Here is a 23123-nt window from a genome sequence, read left to right as displayed (position 1 = left end):
TTCACCACACGTTTCATAGTAATTAGTGTCTAATGCTTCAAAAAGAAATATTAAATATTTTCTACCAAAGATTATATTTCTCCAACCTAGAAACTAGCTGCTTACTTATCTCAGACAAAAAAGAAAACAAAGGAGGTAACAATAACAAAAATAACCACAAGAATCAAACTGAACAAAACAGTTCATAAACAAAACAGTTCATAAATCAAGAACAATCTCAGAAAAAAAAGAGGTAGATCAATTTACATAGGAAGTTATCTGGCTAAAGACAGCTAACTGAAAATCAAAATGCCAACCAATATAAAAAGTATTATAAATTCAGTAGAGAACACAGTAAGTCTGGATTTTTTAATTCTTCAAAATAACAAAGCTTAAAGCAACTTACAGAATATTCCATCTCCCCTCCTCCAGGTCAAACAACAGGGTTTAACCGCACCCAAAAGTTGTTGCAGATGCTAATATCATGATCTTAACACTACTCACTGCCTCAAAATTTTTAAGAATCAAAGGAACTTCACTGTTCTAGTATCTCCAACAGGCCTTTCCAAATACACAGTAGTAACATAGTTTGAATCTATATACAGATCTTCTTCAACTTAAGATCAGGTTACATCCCACTAAACCCATCAGAAGTTAAAAATATCGTTAGGTTGAAATGCATTTAATATACCTAACCTACGAACATCATAGCTTAGCCTAGCCTACCTTACACGTGCTCAGGACACTTACATGAGTCCACGGTTGGGCAAAATCATCTAACACAAAGCCTACTTTATAATAAAGTATTGAATATCTCATGTAATTTTTTGACTACTGTACTGAAAGTGAAAAACAGAATGGTTTTATGGGCACAGAATGATTCTAAGTATATTGGTTGTTCACCCTCGTAATTGCTAGGCTGACTGGGATCTGAGGCTCACTGCCCAGCATCACGAGATTATCATACTCCATATTGCTAGCCCAAGAAAAGATCAAAATTCAAAGTATGGTTTCTACTGAAGGCATATCACTTTTGTACCATCATAAAGTCGAAAAATTGTAAGTCAAACCATCGTAAATCGGGGAAGGTCTGTATTCTTTAAGATAATAACACAAAGATTATGCTAACATCTGCAATGCAATAGAAACATCACTGTTAAGATTCAAACCCAGGCAAAGAGCCAGATCACTCTGAACAAATAGTTTGATTATTAACTGGTTACTGAGAGAGAATTCAGTCATACATCTCAAGTATCAATAACTTGTTATGTCTCATGATAACATTCCAAATTTCTGCTTGTTTTTCTAAGATTTAACATCAGCCAAACTTCTTCAAAATATTAACATTCAAGGGCTTGATCTTGTCATTAATTTATCTGAATTTAACTGACAGTACATACATGAAAACGCTGCTTTCAATCATAATCAAACATTATTTTATCATGTAAAGAAAATAGGCAGATAAGGTGAAACACACCCACACACCCACACACACACAAACAGTGCAAACTTCTGTAAAAAGCCTCACAAAAATAAAAGCTCTTTAAACAACTCCACATGTGCAGTTCCCAAACTCAAAGAGGGCAGGGACCAAATCAGAAAATGTTGCAGTGCCCCAGGACTGTCTCCTCTTCTTTCTACATTCTTTCTTTAGGTGGTCTCATACTGCTTCATAACTTTTAAATACTATTTAATACTCTTAAAAATACAAGGTGTCAAAGCAAGGAAAGTATGCTTCCACTTTAGCCAAATGGGGAGAAGAATCTACACACATTTGCCTACATGTGCACAAAATATATCTTTGGAAAGATGAGTAAGAAACCACTAACATATTTGGCCTTGACAAAAACTGCAGGGACAAGAAATAGAGGAGATTTTCATTCTATATCCCATCAAACATTTCAAATTCTGAATAAGGTGAATGTAGTTTTTATCCAAACATAATTATAATAAACCAACAGATAAAGGCGGATGACTCCCCATCTCTTTCTCTTACTAGAATTTAAATCTGACGAAGGCAGAGATTTTTGTCTATTTTTTCACTACTACACACCCCCACCGCCTAGTCCACAGCTAGTACTTGAAAACTATTTGCTGAATGGACGAAGGACTCCCTAACCTCTCCACTGAAGTCCAAACGTGTATATCCAACTGCCTGCTTCTCAACTCCACGTGAACATCTAACAGGTCCTATGTAACACGTCCCCTCCAACCCTATCCCCATACAACAACCTGCTTCCCTCACTTCTTCCCCATCCCAACACGTGGCATCACCAAGCCCCAGGTGAAGCCCCAAACCCAGGAGTCACCCCTGTCCCAACCAACTGCATTCCCATCCAACCATGCCAAATCACTACTTTTAACTATAAAATATATCTCAAAATCTTTTTTACTGGACTCCAGTCACTACTCAAATCTGCCACAGCCTTCTCACTGGTATCCCTGCTATTCTCCTCTTATCCAATCTCCTTCACAGTCAGATTGTAAACCAGACCATATCACTCCCAGCTTCACAAAAAGGAAATAGCTTTTCAATGTACTTTAAGAATAAAAGCCAAGCAAGCTCCTTTGGATAACAGACCTCACATGACCTGACCCCTGGCTACCACCTAACCTCTTCTCTCTCGCGAGGGTCCCAGCTCACCTTCACTGAGTTTCTTTCAATTTGCCGAACCCAAGCTTGAAACCACCTCTAGGGATTTCCATTTACTGTTCCCTCAGACAGGAACACTCTTCCCTCAGACTTCCAAAGGCTAAATCCTTCCCACTTTTCAGGTATCAGGTCAAAAGTCACCTCAGTCAGGTCTTTCCTGACCACAGCATCTGAGACAGTCTGTCCCAGTCACTACCACAACTCCCTATTTTACTTCCTTTATAGCACTTATGATTCTCTGAAATTGCTTTTATTTCTTAATTACTTTCTGACTTTCCCTTACCTCCCAGAATTGAAGCTCCAGGAAAGCAGAAATTTCATGTGTCTTGTTTATGGTTGTATCCCTAATGCTTCCAGTAATGCTTGGCATACGAATCAGGTGCTTAATAAATATTGAACTGTTAGACAAGGCAAAACTGACTTTAAAGAAGGTCCACAGCATTTAATTTAGTGACAAACTGGTGAAGATAAAAAACATGAATAAACTACCTTTCCATATAAAACACTGAAAAAATCACCAAAGGGTGGAGAGTGAAGTAACAGTATTTCAGATGCAAGTGAACATTCAAAGACATAGAAAAGGTATTTTTCACATACTTTGTGCATGCACACTACAGAGATGTTCCCCCAACTTATAAACAGCATCTCGCGGCGGGGGGTGGGGGGAAGAAGATTAACTCAAAACACTGTGTACATCTGCTATTTCATCTCTGACTCTTTTGGAAGGGTCTTCCAAACACTATATTTGGGCAAAAGAGGCAAAATATAAACAATTTGTTCAACTGTCTGTCTTGGAAAGAACTGTGAGATTGTAAAAAGGAAGGAGCAGTCTTTTGAGTGTGTTTAAATGCCTATTACGTAGTCGGTAGTAAATGAGAACTAAGTGATTATTTCCCATACCTTACTATGAGTGTAGATTTGGGACAGGTCTAGTTCAAAGATGCTTACACTGTAAAGTCAAACAGTCTGTAGCAAATGTTAATAGTTTTTATCTTATTATCAAAATTTTAACTTCCAAGGTACTGTCCTTCAACTGGTAATAGTAATCCCTGGGGAAAGGAGAGGATTTAACGATAACAACAGCCTGCAACTCGCAAATGTTTTATGTACATGCACGTATTTGCGGGGTGATGGGGAATGGTGCAGACTCCCTGGTGTGTAACTAAGTGCTCTTAAGAGAGTCTAAGGATCTAATTTCACCAAACCCTAAGTGGTGAGACAGGTCTAGCATGCACATAGGACACTACTCCCCAGAGCTATCAATCTTCGCTGTCTGCGGAAACAAAAGTGAAAACACTCGTAGTAAGGATATAAGAGACTGATGCCGCCCCACCCCCGCCCCCAGCAGACACACAGAGCTCTGTGCCCGCGTGAGGACGTAAATAAGCAGAGAACACGCACTCGCACCTTCCCTCCCTAGGAGGAAAATGAGGCCGAGGGAGGGGCGGCCAAGACCGGCTTGGGAGGCCCGGGATGCAGTCCGGGGGCGGCCGGGCTCCGGGGCTGGCGCTCCTGGAGCCGGGGTCACCCACAGGACACCCGGTCCCCAGCCGCCCCTCCATCCCTCCCCTCCCCCTCCGTGCCCCCAACTCCTCTCCCCGCCCCAGCCCCGCCACCCACTAACCGGGAAGGGAAGTTTCCCGGTGCCCGCAACCGGATCCGGGCCTTCAGCGGGTTACCTGCTGCAGAGGCGGGACGCGGGGCAGGGGCCAGGGGTGGGAGACAGCCCGAGGGCGCGCAGGACGAAGCCCGGCGAGGAGGGTGGGCGGCGGCGGCTGTCAGCTCCGTCCCTGCTCACCGCGCTGCCATTACTGCGCGCAGGCGCCTCCCCGCCGGCCGCCGCCACCGCCAAGAAGGGGGGGGGGCCCGGGCCGGGGCCGCGGCCGGGCACTCACCTGCCGCCGCGGGAACACGGCAGAGCTCCCGGATGGGACGGCGCTGTGGGAAATGGAAAGGGGAGAAGGGCGGGCGGGCTATGCGAGCTGTGAAACAACTGTCCTCCAATGCCCGGCTTTCCCGAACCGCCCTCTGGGCTCCTCTTCCGCGGCCTCCAACCCCCCCTGCGCCGGCGATGGTAGAGTCTGCGTACGGCGAGTGCCGAGGGCCGCTCTTGTGCGATCGCGGAAGGCCACGGGACCCGTGCTCCGAGCGGCTGCGAGCGGCTCCCAGTGCCCTCGAGCCCTCGCTGTTCGCCGAGCGGGGGACCGGGGACCCCCAAGTTAGGGACTGCTGATAACAGTGTGTCAGAAAAGTGGTCTCAACACAAGGATTTATCCCTTGAGTTCTATCAGAACTATGTGAACATTCTGATACACCACCATCTCCTTGCCACCTACTTCTATGGGCTTTTCAAAAGATCAATATGTATTAGCAAAATTAGTTTCCTCGGACATATTCCTTTTGTAGTAGGTTTTTATCTGTAGCCATTCTGAGACATTAATGTGTATTTTCAGTAGAGGCCCGTCTCTTCACAGCCGTGACCCCAACTCCCTGCCTCTCCGCACCTGTCAGTCCAAGGGTTTCCTCGCATACAATTTCTAAGGGTGATGTTGACAAAAGTGCAGACGCACCCATCACCTCCTAGTACACACAACACCGCAGGGAACAAAAGCCTGGCTTTATTCCTTATCAGCCTTTCGTAGCTACAAGATCTCAGAAGTCAGAGTCTAGTCTTCTTTGTGCGTTCTGAGCAAGCCTTTCCCTTCCAACACAAGATTTTCTTCAAACTATTTGGACCAGTCCTTTAAGGCCCACTTAAAATCCTGTCTCCCGACCTGATAAATCCCACCAGTCTTTCTCGTCTTCTAATCTGCCTCTCGCTGCACTTGAAGTCCGCAGCCCTTCTTTTAAGAAAGTTATTATTATATGCTAAATTCAATTCCATTCTATGACCTGTTTTCTCACATGTTCTCCTTCTAATTCAGCAATTCTAAGTGTGATCCCCAGACCTCTGGAAATCTCCAAGAGCTTTTTAGGGGTCCCAATGGTAGAAACAATCTTCGGGGCTTCCCTGGTGGCACAGTGGTTGAGAGTCCGCCTGCTGATGGGGGACACGGCTTCGTGTCCCTGTCCGGCAGGATCCCACATGTCGCGGAGCGGCTAGGCCGGTGAGCCATGGCCGCTGAGCGGCTGAGCCTGTGCGTCCGGAGCCTGTGTGTCCCGAGCCTGTGCTCCGCAACGGGAGAGGCCACAACAGTGAGAGGCCCAAAAAATGCGTTGTAAATGACATGTTCTTTGTCTTTTTTTCTGGGTTCACATAACACAGCTGACATCGCATCAGCAGGAGTCAAGAGGGTGGCACAGGGAATTCCCTGGCGGTCCCATGGTTAGGACTCGGCGCTTTCACTACCGTGGGCCTGCATTGGATTCCCGGTGGAGGAACCAAGATTCCCCCCAAGCCCGGCGGGACGAGAAAAAAAAAAGAGGGTAGTACACAACTATCCCGCTGGTCGTTGCATTGTTCCCATACTCTCCCACTTTGTTTTTGTTTTTTTAATTTAGGAATATCCTGGATGAAGTAGTAAAAAATATGAGTTTTTTAAAGTTCAATCCTGAGTACACGTCTTTCTAACATTGTGAGGGAAAAAACGTGAAGCACACACGCACTCTTGCTGTATACCAAAGTAGCAATGGTCGTCCTGAAGAAAAACAGTTGAGCGGCTGACTTGGGAGCTGAACTAGCTGTTTCTCATGGAGCGCCATTTTTCCTTGAAAGAACAGTTGACAGAAAAAACTAATGTTACTCTGACTTGGGCATTGACACATTTCTCCAAAATGAATAAAGTGAGCCTAACACTTCAAGCAAAACAACTGACAGTATTTGTTGCCAATAATAAAATGTAGCTTCCCAGTGAAATTTGGAAAATTTATGTCAACACTGTCAATGGACATAAACAATCTATAATCGGAATAGAAAAGAGTTTTCTTCCAGCCAAACTGAGAACTATAGTCCAGGAGAAACAGCTTCCAGAAGCACCTGAATTGTGTTCCTCCAGGCTCAAAAATGGAGGAAGGTGATATGGGCAAAACCCACAAAGTTACCTAAGTTGTTTGTGAAGACTTAGGATTGGAACTAGCAAAAAGTAAGGATGCTTGTTAGGTAAGAATTGGTTGGGGTCCAAAACGGTTGCAGAGTTCAAAGGGGAGACCTTGAGACCATAAGATTACAGCTGTCAGCTGCTGGAAGATATTGTTTTGAGAACTGCTGGTGGTGTCCTTGATTCAGAAAATTTAAGTTCTCAGTGCTGCAATAATATGTCTGAAACCATACCCACAATGGCAACCTGGCTCCATTTTGAATGCCTGAACCACAGTTACTCCATTTTGATATTTTTAATGCATTCTTTTCTTTAATGGTTAAAGCAGATATACAATGTATGTCTGACTGGTCATAAGACAGGCTGTTCTTTTTTTTTTTTTTAAGATTGAAATCTGAGTTTATTTTTTCTAAATATGCATGGCAAAAATACCATACAAGTAGAAATGACAAATTGTACATATACATTTCTTTTTTCTTTTGAATTTTATTTATTTTTTTATACAGCAGGTTCTTATTAGTTATCCATTTTATACATATTAGTCTATACATATCAATCCCAGTCTCCCAAATCATCCCACCACCACCCCACCCCTTTCCCCCCTTGGTGTCCATATGTTTGTTCTCTACATCTGTGTCTCTATTTCTGCCCTGCAAACCAGTTCATCTGTACCATTTTTCTAGGTTCCACATATATGCGTTAATATACGATATTTGTTTTTCTTTCTGACTTACTTCACTCTGTATGACAGTCTCTAGATCCATCCACGTCTCTACAAATGACCCAATTTCGTTCCTTTTTATGGCTGAGTAATATTCCATTGTATATATGTACCACATCTTCTCTGTCCATTTGTCTGTTGATGGGCATTTAGGTTGCTTCCATGACCTGGCTATTGTAAATAGTGCTGCAATGAACGTTGGGGTGCATGTGTCTTTTTGAATTATGGTTTTCTCTGGGTATATGCCCAGTAGTGGGATTGCTGGGTCATATGGTAATTCTATTTTTAGTTTTTTAAGGAACCTCCATCCTGTTCTCCATAGTGGCTGTATCAATTCACATGCCCACCAACAGGACAAGAGGGCTCCCTTTCCTCCACACCCTCTCCAGCATTTGTTGTTTGTAGATTTTCTGATGATGCCCATTCTAACTGGTGTGAGGTGATACCTCATTGTAGTTTTGATTTGCATTTCTCTAATAATTAGTGATGTTGAGCAACTTTTCATGTGCTTCTTGGCCATCTGTATGACTTCTTTGGATAAATGTCTATTTAGGTCTTCTGCCCATTTTTGGATTGGGTTGTTTGTTTTTTTAATATTGAGCTGTTTATATATTTTGGAGATTAATCCTTTGTCCGTTGACTCCTTTGCAAATATTTTCTCCCATTCTGCGGGTTGTCTTTTCGTCTTATTTATGGTTTCCTTTGCTGTGTAAAAGTTTTTAAGTTTCATTAGGTCCCATTTGTTTATTTTTGTTTTTATTTCCATTACTCTAGGAGGTGGGTCAAAAAAGATCTTGCTGTGATTTATGTCAAAGAGTGTTCTTCCTGTGTTTTCCTCTAAAAGTTTTATAGTGTCCAGTCTTGCATTTAGGTCTCTAATCCATTTTGAGTTTATTTTTGTGTATGGTGTTAGGGAGTATTCTAATTTCATTCTTTTACATGTAGCTGTCCAGTTTTCCCAGCGCCACTTATTGAAGACAGGGTCTTTTCTCCATTGTATATCCTTACCTCCTTTGTCATAGATTAGTTGACCATAGGTGCATGGTTTATCTCTGAGCTTTCTATCCTGTTCCACTGATCTATATTTCTGTTTTTGTGCCAGTACCATATCGTCTTGATTACTGTATCTTTGCAATATAGTCTGAAGTCAGGGAGTCTGATTCCTCCAGCTCCATTTTTTTTCCCTCAAGAGAGCTTTGGCTATTTGGGGTGCTTTGTGTCTCCATACAAATTTTAAGTTTTTTTTGTTCTAGTTCCATAAAAATTGCCATCCGTGGGCTTCCCTGGTGGCACAGTGGTTGAGAGTCCGCCTGCCGATGCAGGGGACGCGGGTTCGTGCCCCGGTCCAGGAAGATCCCACATGCCGCGGAGCAGCTAGGCCCGTGAGCCATGGCCGCTGAGCCTGCGCGTCCGGAGCCTGTGCTCCACAACGGGAGAGGCCACAACAGTGAGAGGCCCACGTACCACAAAAAAAAAAAAAAATAATTGCCATTGGTAAATTGATAGCGATTGCATTGAATCTGTAGATTGCTTTGGGCAGTATAGTCATTTTCACAATATTGATTCTTCCAATCCAAGAACATGGTATATCTTTCCATGTGTTTGTATCATCTTGAATTTCTTTCATCAGTGTCTTATAGTTTTCTGCATACAGGTCTTTTGTCTCCCTAGGTAGGTTTATTCCTAAGTATTTTATTCTTTTTCTTGCAATGGTAAATGGGATTGTTTCCTTAATTTCTGTTTCTGATCTTTCATTGTTAGTGTATAGGAATGCAAGAGATTTCTGTGCATTAATTTTGTATCCTGCAACTTTACCAAATTCAATGTTTAGCTCTAGTAGTTTTCTGGTGGCATCTTTAGGATTCTCTATGTATAGTATCATGTCATCTGCAAACAGTGACAATTTTACTTCTTCTTTTCTCATTTAGATTCCTTTTACTTCTTTTTCTTCTCTGACTGCTGTGGCTATGACTTCCAAAACTATGTTGAATAATAATGGTGAGAGTGGACATTCTTGTCCTTTTCCTGATCTTAGAGGAAATGCTTTCAGTTTTTCACCATTGAGAATGATGTTCGCTGTGGGTTTGTCGTATATGGCCTTTATTATGTTAAAGTAGGTTCCCTCTATGCCCACTTTCTGGAGAGTTTTTATCATAAACGGGTGTTAAATTTTGTCAAAAGCTTTTTCGGCATATATTGAGATGATCATATGGTTTTTATTCTCCAATTTGTTAATATGGTGTATCACATTGATTGATTTGCGTATATTGAAGAATCCTTGCATCCCTGGGATAAATTCCGCTTGATCATGGTGTATGAACCTTTTAATGTGTTGTTGGAGTCTGTTTCCTAGTATTTTGTTGAGGATTTTTGCATCTATATTCATCAATGATATTGGTCTGTAATTTTGTTTTTTTGTCGTATCTTTGTCTGGTTTTGGTATCAGGGTAATGGTGGCCTCATAGAATGAGTTTGGGAGTGTTCCTTCCTCTGAAATCTTTTGGAAGAGTTTGAGAAGGATGGGTGTTAGCTCTTCTCTAAATGTTTGATAGAATTCACCTGTGAAGCCATCTGGTCCTGGACTTTTGTTGGAAGATTTTTATCACAGTTTCAATTTCATTACTTGTGATTGGTCTGTTCATATTTTCTATTTCTTCCTGGTTCAGTCTTGGAAGTTTACACCTTTCTAAGAATTTGTCGATTTCTTCCAGACAGTCTATTTTATTGGCATAGAGTTGCTTGTAGTAGTCTTTTAGAATGCTTTGTATTTCTGCAGTGTCTGTTGTAACTTCTCCTTTTTCATTTCTAATCTTATTGATTTGAGTCCTCTCCCTCTTCTTCTTGATGAGTCTGGCTAATGGTTTATCAATTTTGTTTCTCTTCTCAAAGAACAAGCTTTTAGTTTTATTGATCTTTGCTATTGTTTTCTTTGTTTCTATTTCATTTATTTCTGCTCTGATCTTTATGATTTATTTCCTTCTGCTAACTGGGTTTTGTTTGTTCTTCTTTCTCTAATTCCTTTAGGTGTATGGTTAGATTGTTTATTTCAGATATTTGCTGTTTCTTGATGTAGACTTGTATTGATATAAACTTCCCTCTTAGAACTGCTTTTGCTGCATCCCATAAGTTTTGGATCGTCATGTTTTCATTGTCATTTGTCTCTAGGTATTTTTTGATTTCCTCTTTGATTTCTTCAATGATCTCTTGGTTATTTAGTAACGTATTGTTTAGCCTCCATGTGTTTGTGTTTCTTACCTTTTTTTTCCCTGTGATTGATTTCTAATCTCATAGCGTTGTGGTCAGAAAAGATGCTTAATATGATTTCAATTTTCTTAAATATCCTGAGGCTTGATTTATGACCCAAGATGTGATCTATCCTGGAGAATGTTCCATGCGCACTTGAGAAGAAAGTGTAATCTTCTATTTTTGAATGGAATGTCCTATAAATATCAATTAAATCTATGTGGTCTATTGTGTCATTTAAAGCTTGTGTTTCCTTAGTAATTTTCTGTTTGGATTGGATTACCCATTGGTGTAAGTGAGGTGTTAAAGCCCCCCATTATTATTGTGTTACTGTTGATTTCCTCTTTTAGAGCTGTTAGCAGTTGCCTTATGTATTGAGGTGCTCCTATGTTTGGTGCATATATATTTATAATTGTTATATATTCTTCTTGGATTGATTCCTTGATCATTATGTAGTGTCCTTCCTTGTCTCTTGTAACATTCTTTATTTTAAAATCTATTTTAGGGGCTTCCCTGATTGTGCAGTGGTAAAGAATACGCCTGCCAATGCAGGGGACATGGGTTCGAGCCCTGGTGTGGGAAGATCCCACATGCCACGGAGCAACTAAGCCCATGCACCACAACTACTGAACCTGCACTCTAGAGCCTGTGAGCCACAACTACTGAGCCCACGTGCCACAACTACTGAAGCCCACACACCCAGAGCCCGTGCTCTGCAACCAGAGAATCCACTGCAATGAGAAGCCCACACACTGCAATGAAGAGTAGCCCCCACTCGCCGCAGCTAGAGAAAGCCCACGCGCAGCAACAAAGGCCAAACACAGCCAAAAATAAATAAATAAATAATTTAAAATATAAAATAAAATAAAGTCTATTTTATCTGATATGAGTATTGCTACTCCAGTTTTCTTTTGATTTCCATTTGCATGGAATATCTTTTTCCATCCCCTCACTTTCAGTCTGTATGTGTCCCTAGGTCTGAAGTGGGTCTCTTGTAGACAGCATATATACGGGTCTTGTTTTTGTAACCATTTAGCCAGCCTGTGTCTTTTGGCTGGAGCATATAATCCATTCATGTTTAAGGTAATTATCGATATGTATGTTCCTATTACCTTTTTCTTAATTGTTTTGGATTTGTTTTTGTAGGTCATTTTCTTCTCTTGTTTTTCCCACTTAGAGAAGTTCCTTTAGCATTTGTTGTAGAGCTGGTTTAGTGGTGCTGAATTCTCTTAGCTTTTGCTTGTCTGTAAAGCTTTTGATTTCTCCATCAAATCTGAATGAGATCCTTGCTGGGTAGAGTAATCTTGGTTGTAGGTTCTTCCCTTTCATCACTGTAAATATTTCATGCCACTCCCTTCTGGCTTGTAGAGTTTCTGCCAAGAAATCAGCTGTTAACCTTATGGGAGTTCCCTTGTATGTTATTTGTCAATTTTTCCTTGCTGCTTTCAATAGTTTTACTTTGTCTTTAATTTTTGCCAATTTGATTACTATGTGTCTCAGCATGTTTCTCCTTGGGTTTATCCTGTATGGGACTCTCTGTGCTTCCCGGACTTGGGTGGCTATTTCCTTTCCCATGTTAGGGAAGTTTTTGACTATAATCTCTTCAAATATTTTCTCGGGTCCTTTCTCTCCCTCTTCTCCTTCTGGGACCCCTATAATGCAAATGTTGTTTGCATTTAATGTTGTCCCAGAGGTCTCTTAGGTTGTCTTCATTTCTTTCATTCTTTTTTCTTTATTCTGTTCCACGGCAGTGAATTCCACCATTCTGTCTTCCAGGTCACTTATCCGTTCTTCTGCCTCAGTTATTCTGTTATTGATTCCTTCTAGTGTATTTTTCATTTCAGTTATTGTGTTGTTCATCTCTGTTTGTTTGTTCTTTAATTTTTCTAGGTCTTTGTTAAACATTTCTTGCATCTTCTTGATCTTTGCATCCATTCTTTTTCTGAGGTCCTGGATCATCTTCACTATCATTATTCCGAATTCTTTTTCTGGAAGGTTGACTATCTCCACTTCATTTAGTTGTTTTTCTGGGGTTTATCTTGTTCCTTCATCTGGTACATAGCCCTCTGCCTTTTCATCTTGTCTATCTTTCTGTGAATGCGGTTTTTGTTCCACAGGCTGCAGGATTGTTGTTCTTCTTGCTTCTCCTGTCTGCCCTCTGGTGGATGAGGCTATCTAAGAGGCTTGTGCAAGTTTCCGGATGGGAGGGACTGGTGGTGGGTAGAGCTGGCCGTTGCTCTGGTGGGCAGTGCTCAGTAAAACTTTAATCCGCATGACTGCTGATGGGTGGGGCTGGGTTCCCTCCCTGTTGGTTGTTTAGCCTGAGGCGACCCAACACTGGGGCCTATCCAGCTCTTTCATGGGGCTAATGGCAGACTCTGGGAGGGCTCACACCAAGGAGTACTTCCCAGAACTTCTGCTGCCAGTGTCCTTGTCCCCACGGTGAGACACAGCCATCCCCGCCTCCACAGCAGACCCTCCAACACTAGCAGGTAGGTCTGGTTCAGTCTCCTATGGGGTCACTGCTCCTTCCCCCTGGGTCCTGATGTGCACACTACCTTGTGTGTGCCCTCCAAATGTGGAGTCTCTGTTTCCCCCAGTCCTGTCGAAGTCCTGCAATCAAATCCCGCTAGCCTTCAATGTCTGATTCTCTAGGAATTCCTCTTCCCGTGGCCGGACCCCCAGGTTGGGAAGTCTGACATGGGGCTCAGAACCTTCACTCCAGTGGGTGGACTTCTGTGGTATAAGTGTTCTCCAGTTTGTGAGTCACCCACCCAGCAGTTATGGGATTTGATTTTATTGTGGTTGCACCCCTCCCACCCTTTCACTGTGGCTTCTCCTTTGTCTTTGGATGTGGGGTATCTTTTTTGGTGAGTTCCAGTGTCTTCTTGTCGATGATTGTTCAGCAGTTAGTTGTGATTCCCAGTGTTCTCGCAAGAGGGAGTGAGAGCACGTCCTTCTACTCCACCATCTTGAACCAATCTCCAAGACAGCCTGTTCTAGTTAGTCTAAAGTTCAAGCCAAATCATTTATAAGCCAGAATATTTTCACCATACCTCAATACATGAAAATGTCTTCTATCACTGCCATGAGCTTGACATCTTAAAGACTTTTCTGATGAGACTGTAGCATTATTAATGGTCGTAATTTTTTGATACTGTATGATAAGATATCTCAACATATGGAAGATGTACATGATACAGTGAACCAATATTTTCCAAATGACCAATGCAGGACATTTCAAAATCATGCATGGTTAAAAGATTGATTCAAAGTGAAAGACAGACCAATGGATAGATAGGGGTGTGTGTGTCTGTGTTTACACATATATAAAAAACAGAGTACAAAACAATACCTGATACCGTTTCAGATTTTCATTGCAACTAACCTTTAAGAAATGTCCACTTGTCAAATTTTCTGTAGTATCAGAGAAGAATATCCACAATTACCCAAGAAGACTATTAAATTCTTCTCCTAAGACCTCCTATTTTCTTCATATACCTCAATCATAGGGAATCTAGCTCTCTTTTATTTAGCCAGATATTAAAGAGAAACACAAAAACAGAAAGCAGTGCCATTCTTCTCACTAAAAGAATGAAAACTCAAAGAATTTCTTTTATTTTGGAAAATGTGATTATTTTTCATAAAGACATGCAGTTTATGTTAAAATGTGTTGTTTTTTTTAAATTAATAATTAAGTGTTTTTAATTTCTGTTTTGAATTCTAATATGGGAACTAGTGCTAGATATCTCCCACATAAACATAGCTCTTTGAGTTCCTCAATAATATTTAAGAGTGTAAAGTGGTCCAGGGACCAGAATTTTGAGAACAGTTGCCCTGAACTCATGAAGCACCTCTGCTCTCACCATTTTCCTTGCAAACTCTAGCTGGAGATGTGGATTAATACAGAGAGTGCCAAATATGAATCACTGTAACACTCCTCCATTCTAAATGCTAGAGACCTTTCTAGAATTTATATCTTACCCAACCTGGGTAATAGGGAAATTACATTTCTAAAAACGTTATAGCATATAAAGCCCTAATATTAAATTGAGATTACTTCGTCATTCCAGAAAAAAAAAAAAAAGTCTCCTTTCTAGCCAATCCTTCAAGACACTGCTTCAAGCAATACTTGGCCTTTACCTCCAAACCAAACCTCAAACCCTAGTTCATCTCTGAGTCCTCTCCTTCTTTTATTTTTTAGCAAAAGCTACATATATTACTTTAAAAATGTATTTTGGCTTTCTGTAATGTTTATTGAATTCCTTTATTTTTTTCCAATTTCAAAAGTAATAAATGCCTTTTTGTAAAAAAAAAAAAAAAAAACCTACCAATATTACAGAAATAGATAACCATGTTTAGGTTGATAAATATTCCTCAAGATTTTTTTATGAATATGATTAAATATGTTTACACAAATCAGCTCATATGACAATAGATATGCTACTTTGTAGCCAGCTCTCTTCGGTTCAAAATCTTTCTGATGTTGGTCCTTATGAGAACACCTAAATAATCCTTAGACAGGCAAAGTAACTTATAAATTAATATTTAAAGAGGTAAATTAATGAAAAACATTTTAAGTAGAATACCTTAAACTGTCATTACATAACTCAGTAAACAAAGTATGTCTATTTCTAATCAGTTTCCACATGTGAGTGGACATAGTTTCCTCTTTCAAAATTTTCCAAGTTCATTTCATAATCTGCAAATAGTACCTACTATTTGAGGAGCCCAACCAGAATCATTTTCTGTCCTTCTAAGCTTCCTTTATAGACGTGAAACCCAAAGACCCCTGGTTTCTCTAGGACTTATGATTTCAAATAATTTGTCTCTTTTTTTTTTTTTTTTTTTTGGTGGTACGCGGGCCTCTCACTGCTGTGGCCTCTCCCGCTGTGGAGCACAGGCTCCGGACGCGCAGGCCCAGCGGCCATGGCTCACGGGCCCAGCCGCTCCGCGGCATGTGCGATCTTCGCGGACCGGGGCACGAATCCATGTCCCCTGCATCGGCAGGTGGACTCTCAACCACTGTGCCACCAGGGAAGCCCCTTGTCTCATTTTTATAATCTACATACCAAATCTGAATCATCTTTTCTTAAACCTTTACTGGAAATTTGCATTTCATGGCTACATCATTTATTAAAACATTTTTCCATCTTTTGTTTCTAGTAAACTAAAAAAGAAAAAGAGATTGAAGAACAGTTTTTATGTTTGGAATAGCTAATGAAGGAGCTGTTTTGTGCTTATAAAAGTGCAAGGTTCATCTCTGGAGAAACATCTGACTTAGGCCTAGGGCAGGAAATGTACAAGATGAGCCTGAACGTCTTGTAGTGTAGTGTAAGAAAGTAGGGAAGTGCTCCAAGATAAAAACATCCACACTGATAAGAGTATGTGAAAGGGCCCAGGAGCCGACCGAAAGAGCTCCCATCAGCCAAAGCTAGAACTATGTGAGCAAGAAAATAAAGGAGTCAAAGATTATAACCCACAGAATACAGCAAATATCCATGGGTCCATACTAATGTAATGAACGACTGAATAAAGTATTTCGTGAGAGGGAAGAAACAATCTCGTGCAGGAGAATTCCAAATAAATTATGTAGGTATATCATCTAAAGGAAGGGGAGCATAAGTCCCCACTGCTTAAGTATAGACCAGGAAAAGTGACTTCCTTCCGAAGAACACAGTACAAAAAGAGAATTTAAAAGAGTAACTTCACAGTGGAGAAACCTGACAAACGTCACATCAGCCAGATGATCAAGGTCAACATTAAAAATGATAACTCACTGCTGATAGTATGTCCCCTTGATGTGACGTGAGGAGACTGGCACTTTACACTGTGATCTTCCTCCCCCAAACTTAAAATTCCAGTCTAATCATGAGAAGAATTCCAATAGAGGGGCATTCTGCAAAATACCTGACCAGCACACCTCAAAACTGTCAAGGTCATCAAAAACAAGATAAGTCCTATCTCAATAAATCTGAAAGAAAAAGACAAACAGAAAAACAAACAAGCAAAAACAAGATAAGTCTGAGAAACTGTCACAGCCAAGAGGAAACATGACTGCTGAATGTAATATGGGGTTTCTGCAGAGGATCCTGGAACAGAAAAAGGACATTAGGGGGACTTCCCTGTCAGTCCAGTGGTTAAGACTCTGCACTTTCAGTGCAGAGGACGCGGGTTCGATCCCTGGTCTGGGAACTAGGATCCAACATGCCACGCGGTGCAGCCAAAAAAAAAAAAAAGAAGAAGAAAAAGGACATCAGGTAAAAACTAAGGAAATTTGAAACATATGGATTATATGGATATATAATAATGTATCAAAATACATTCATTAATTGTGACAAATGTGCCCTCTCAATGTAAGATGTTAATAGGGAAAAATGGGGGTGAAGGGAGAGGGGATGTGGGAACTCTATTACCTGCTCAATTTCTGTGTAAATCTAAAACTATTCTAAAAAATAAAGTCTGTTAATTTTAAAAAACGTCATTTAACTGTACACTTAAAAAAAGAAAAAGTCCAGGGTCTCTAATCAGAAAAGCTGAGAACCCATGAGAGTTTTCCATGTGGGAAGGTGGAACCAGATGCAAAGTTTACATCTATGCCTCTCCTAGACAATTCTGGTTGAAAGCTATTTAAAAAGAAAAGGAAAAGTATCCTCTTTTATTTATTTATTTTATATAAATTTATTTATTTATTTATTTATTTATTTTTCACTGCATTGGGTCTTCGTTGCTCTGCACGGGCTTTCTCTAGTTGCAGTGAGCTGGGGCTACTCTTCCTTGCAGTGCGCGGGCGTCGCATTGCGGTGGCTTCTCTTGTCGGGGAGCACGGGCTCTAGGGCACTCAGGCTCAGTAGTTGTGGCGCACAGGCTTAGCTGCTTCGTGGCCTGTGGGATCTCCCCGGACTAGGGCTCGAACCCATGTCCCCTTCTTTGGCAGGCGGATTCTGAACTACTGCGCCCTCAGGGAAGTCCTCCTCTTTTAAATTAAAAAAAAAAAATTACCTATGAATCCTTTATATTTCTTTGCAGTCACATTCAGACAGGAAAGTTAAGAAGATCAAAGCTGTGTCGAAAGAGAGCTCATTTCAAAGAAACACCCCATAACATTGTAAATCAACTATACTTCAATAAAATTTTTAAAAAAATACCCATAAAGTTCACTATCTGAATGGATAAAGAAGATGTGGCACATATATACAATGGAATATTACTCCATCATAAAAAGAAACAAAATTGAGTTATTTGTAGTGAGGTGGATGGACCTAGAGTCTGTCATACAGAGTGAAGTAAGTCAGAAAGAGGAAAACAAATACCATATGCTAACACATATATATGGAATCTAAAAAAAAAAAAAAAAAAGGTTCTGAAAAACCTAGGGGCAGGACAGGAATAAAGATACAGACGTAGAGAATGGACTTGAAGACATGGGGAGGGGGAAGGGTAAGCTGGGACAAAGTAAGAGAGTGGCATGAACTTACATATACTACCAAATGTAAAATAGATAGCTAGTGGGAAGCAGCCGCATGGCACAGGGAGATCAGCTCGGTGCTTTGTGACCACCTAGAGGGGTGAGATAGGGAGGGTGGGAGGGAGACGCAAGAGGGAAGAGATATGGGGATATATGTATATGTATAGCTGATTCACTTAGTTATAAAGCAGAAACTATCACACAATTGTAAAGCAATTATACTCCAATAAAGATGTTAAAAAATCTAATTAATAAAATTTTAATTAAATACAAAAAAAATGTGTCACTAGAGTAGAACATGAGTCATGATCCACCCAAATAGGTGTGATAACAGAGAAGATGGGAAAACTTGTAACTTAATAAAAATAAGAAATGTGGACCATCTCATTCTAGGAGAAACGGGTAAAGAGCGCAGAGCAATTCAAATGTGGCAAGTCTAGAAGGAAGCTAATTTAGTGAAAGGGTAACTGGTAAAGTCACAATCTCTGGGCAAAGGAAGGAGGTCAATCAATAGAGTTAACTTGTGCCCAATGGGTCCTAAGTGCTTAGTCTGCTGAGCACCCATGTTGGAGACAGGAACAATGCAAGATTATGCAACGGGATTTCTAAGATAGCATATTTAGGTATGGCAAGGTTAAGAGCCAGTAAATAGAATATGAGTCCAGTAAGAAAAAAAACACATTGACCCTTTTAACCTTATGGTTTGCTTATCTAGATCCCTACAGGTCAGCCAATAAGACTAATAATATACTGAAAATTGCACAATGGTTTATCATTTAATAAAAATATTCACATATCACACGTACCTAAAAAAAAAGTTAGCAACCTCTTGCTTCCAAAAAGATGTATTTTGCTGGTAAAAAAAAAAAAGAGAAAAAGTGAAACATTCACATATTCATACAATATGTATGTAGTCTTAGAAATCAGCCCATGTGTAAGTGTGGTGGGTCTTTTTACCTATACTATTGAATATTTCTAACAGGTAGCCACTTTGTAGACTAGATCCTCATCACATTTCCCTTATGACTGTTGAAGAAGATAGGAAAGATGAGAAGTCTGACCTCCTTGCACTTTTTTATTTATTTTTATTTTAAGTTATCTGACCTCCTTGCACTTTTTTATTTATTTTTATTTTAAGTTATCATGCAGTAAAATTGATTGGGGGAGAGATGTACATTTCTATCAGTTTTAACAACTTTCAGAACAGTGTAGCCAGCCCCACCATTAGGATTCAGAAGAGCTCCATCACCCCGACAAGCTCTCTCATATTACTCCTTTATATCACTCTGCTTCTTTCCACGTCACCATGGGCTCTTGTCCAAGTTCTTTCTCATTTAAGTTTTCCTCCAGTTTACCCAGTCATTTCTGACCAATCTACCCCAGAAAAGAACAGGAGAGAAGGACAATGCCTATCTGTGGATGGGTACCTGGTAGTGAGAAGAAGGAGAAAGAGGAAATGGGAGAAGAGGACTTTTGGGTAGTGGGAAGCAGGGAATGTATTCAGAACACAGTTTTCAGTCTTCCATCTGAGCAGCTCTCATAACCTTCAAGGAAGTCTCGTGTTCCTCATCCATGAAAGTCAGGAGTTGGAGAAGTTAAACTTGTGTAAGAGATACAGTACCTGGAAGTCAAGATATTCCTACAGGAATATCATAAAATGATTACTTTTTACAATTTTAACAGTTGATATGTAGTTTTATCCTAATTCAGATGCTATCTTATGTAGATTCTATTTTTTTAAAAAATTTGGCATATTTTTCTTATATTACATTTTTCAGCTTTATTGAGATATAACTGACACATAACCTTGTAAGAGTTTAAGGTGTACAATGTGTTAATTTGATACACTTACATATTGTGAAATGATTATCACCATAGCTTAGCTAACATGTCCATCACCTCATAATTAACATTTCCTTTTTGTAGTGGGAATATTTAAGATCTACTGTCTTAGCAGCTTTCAAGTATATAGGCAGTATTGTTAACTATAATCACCACGCTGTACATTAAACCCCCAGAACATATTCATCTTATAACTGGAAGTTTGTACCCTTTGACCAACATTTCCCCATTTCCCCTTCCCCCAGCCGCTGGTAACCACCATTCTACTCTCTGTTTCTATGAGTTCAGACATTTTAGATTCCACATATAAGTGGAGATCACACAGTATTTCTTTCTCTGTCTCACTTATTTCACTTAGCATAATGCCCTCAAGTTTCATCCAAGTCATCACAAATGGCAGGATTTCCTTCTTTCCCATGAAGACTCGGCAACATTCTCAGTTCCTCCAGAAGCCTCCCCTTCTAGATCTATTGAATCTCCTCACCTTTGATCTTTCATAGCTTTTATAGATTGTGATGTGCAATGCAACACAAACATTTCTATTGGTCTCTACCAATTTTGTCAGCTTTCTTCTGCAACTAGATTACAAGCACCCTCAGGAGAATGATGATGGATATTTACAGACCCACCATAGTGCCAGGACAATTCTGAGTCCATTATGGAAATTTATAAATACTTATTGATTTACTGCTACATGTAATCACTTTTTTCTTCTTACTCTGCATTATTTATTCCTCACTTGTTCTTCATCATAAGCAAAGGTGCAGGAAGGGTAGAAACCCACTCTAAAAATATTTTCTTCAATTTCCATAAACTGTACAGTGAATTTCAGAACCAAGTGAGGAGTAGGATACTCACACGTTCCATGGCCCAGATGGCAAAAAGTATAGAAACAAGTGTCCCAAGTGTGCAAGTGTATTGTGAGTATCTATCTACCCTCATCTCTCCCACTGAACCTCTTCATCATTGGTCATCGGTGGGTCCCAGTTTTTTCAGAAACGTGTAGAATATATACCATGAGTTGTATGCTAAGTAAGTTTAAAAGCACATGGACAAGACATTAAGTGATATTGAATCATATAATGGAAATGTTATTCTCTATTCAATTATCTTACTATCTTCTAATTAAGTCATGGGAAAGTCCTAATTTAGTGCTAATATGTTTATTTTTGTATTGAGTTGTAATTGACATATAACATTATATTAGTCTCAGGTGTACAACATAATGATTTGATATTTGTATACACTGTGAAATGATCACCACAATAAGTGTAGTTACCATCTGTCACCACACAAAGTTACAAATTTTTTTCTCTTGGCAACATTCAAATATGCAATACAATATTATTGACTATAGCCACCATGCTGTATATTATATCCCCATGACTTATTTATTTTATAACTGGAAGTTTGTACCTCTTGACCTCCTTCTTTTTGCCCACACTCACCACCCTCCTCTATGGCAACCACCAATCTCTTCCCTGTATCTATGAGTTTTGTTTTGTTTGTTCATTTGTTTTGTTTTTAGATTCCACATGTAAGTGAAGTCATTCAGTTTTTGTCATTCTCCATTTGATTTATTTCACCTAGCATATTACCCTCAAGGTCCATCACTGTTGTCACAAATGGCAAAATTTCATTCTTTTTTATTGCTGAATTAGATCCCATTGTGTATATATCCACATCTTCTTTATCCATTCATCCATTGATGGACACTTAGGTTGTTACCGTATCTTGGCTATTGTAAATAATGCTGCAATGAGCATAGGTGTGCATACATCTTTTTGAATTAGAGCTTTCATTTTCTTCAGATTCATACCCAGAAGTGGAATTACTGGATCATATGCTGGTTTTATTTTTAATTTTTTTAGGAAACTCCATACTGTTTTCTACAGTGGCTGTACCATTTCACATTCCCACCGACAGTGCACGAGCATTCCCTTTTCTTCACATCTTTACCAACACTTGTTATTTCTTGTTTTTTTGATACTAGCCGTGACAGCAGGTGTGAGGGGATATCTCTTTGTGGTTTGGTCTTTTATTTCTCTGATGAGTAGTGATGTTGAGCATCCTTTTATGTGCTGTATCTGTATCTCTTTTATGTGCTGTATCTGTGTCTCTTCTTTGGAAAAATGTCTATTCAGATTCTCTGCCCATTTTAAATTGGATTTTTTTTTTCTTATTGAGTTGTATGAATTGTTTATATTTTTTGGATATTAACCCCTTATCAGATAGGTGATTTGCGAATATCTTTTTCCATTCAGTAGGTTGCCTTTTCCTTTGCTGTGCAGGAGCTTTTTTGTTTGATGAAGTCCCACTTGTTTATTTTTGCTTTTGTTGCCCTTGCTGTTGAAGTCGGATTCAAAAAAAACATTGCCAAGGTGGATGTCAAGGAGCTTACAGCTTATACTTTCTTCTTTCTTTCTTTATTTTTGGCTGCACTGCAGCATGTGCGATCCTAGTTCCCCGACCAGGGATCGAACCCGTGCACCCTGTATTGGAAGGGCAGAGTCTTAACCACTAGACTACCAGGAAAGTCCCTGGCTTATGCTTTCTTCTAGGAGTTCTATGGTTTCAGGTCTTACATTCAAGTCTTTAATCCATTTTGAGTTAATTTTTGTGTGTGCTATAAGATAGTAGTCTAATTTCATCCTTTTGCATGTAGCCTTCCAGTTTTCCCAACCCCATTTTTTTAAACTTTATTGAAGAATAGTTGATTTACAATGTTGTGTTAATTTCTTCTGTACAGCAAAGTGACTCCGTTTTATATATGTGTGTGTGTGTGTGTATATATATATTCTTTTCCATTATGGTTTGTCACAGAATATTGAATATAGTTCCCTGTGCTATACAGTATGACCTTGTTGTTTATCCCCAACACCATTTATAGAAAGGCTGTCCTTTCCCCATTGTATATTCTTGTTTTCTTTGTTGTTTATTTCTGGCCTCTCTATGCTGTTCCATTGATCTATGTGTCTGTTTTTATGTCAATACCATACCATTTTGATTCCTGTAGCTTTGCAACATAGTTTGAAATCACATCACGTGCTGCCTCCAGCTTTGTTCTTCTTTCTCAAGATTGCTTTGGCTATTTGGGATCCTTGTCAGTTCCATAGAAATTTTAGGATTATTTGTGCTGTTCCTGTGAAAAATGCCATTGGAATTTTGACAGGGATTGCA

The 23123-nt window shown here is 39.9% G+C and overlaps 1 protein-coding gene across 4 annotated transcripts in view; it reads right to left on the bottom strand.

Moving 5' to 3' along the window:
• Positions 1-5004, bottom strand: part of CUL2 (cullin 2) — an 81613-nt gene extending 76609 nt beyond the window's left edge. For 2 of the 4 annotated variants that reach the window (XM_079914597.1, XM_079914594.1), the window contains exon 1: positions 4312-4456. The gene's annotated coding sequence lies outside the window, so the exon portion shown is untranslated. Of the gene's footprint in view, positions 1-4256; positions 4457-4527 lie in introns of those variants that run through there. The other 2 variants (XM_079914595.1, XM_079914596.1) reach the window with 2 other exon arrangements.
• Between the last annotated feature and the right edge of the window lie 18119 nt (positions 5005-23123).

This window comes from Stenella coeruleoalba, assembly GCF_951394435.1.
Source record: "Stenella coeruleoalba genome assembly, chromosome: 2".
Classification (NCBI taxonomy): Eukaryota; Metazoa; Chordata; class Mammalia; order Artiodactyla; family Delphinidae; genus Stenella; species Stenella coeruleoalba.
This window is presented reverse-complemented; position numbering and strand designations above follow the sequence as displayed.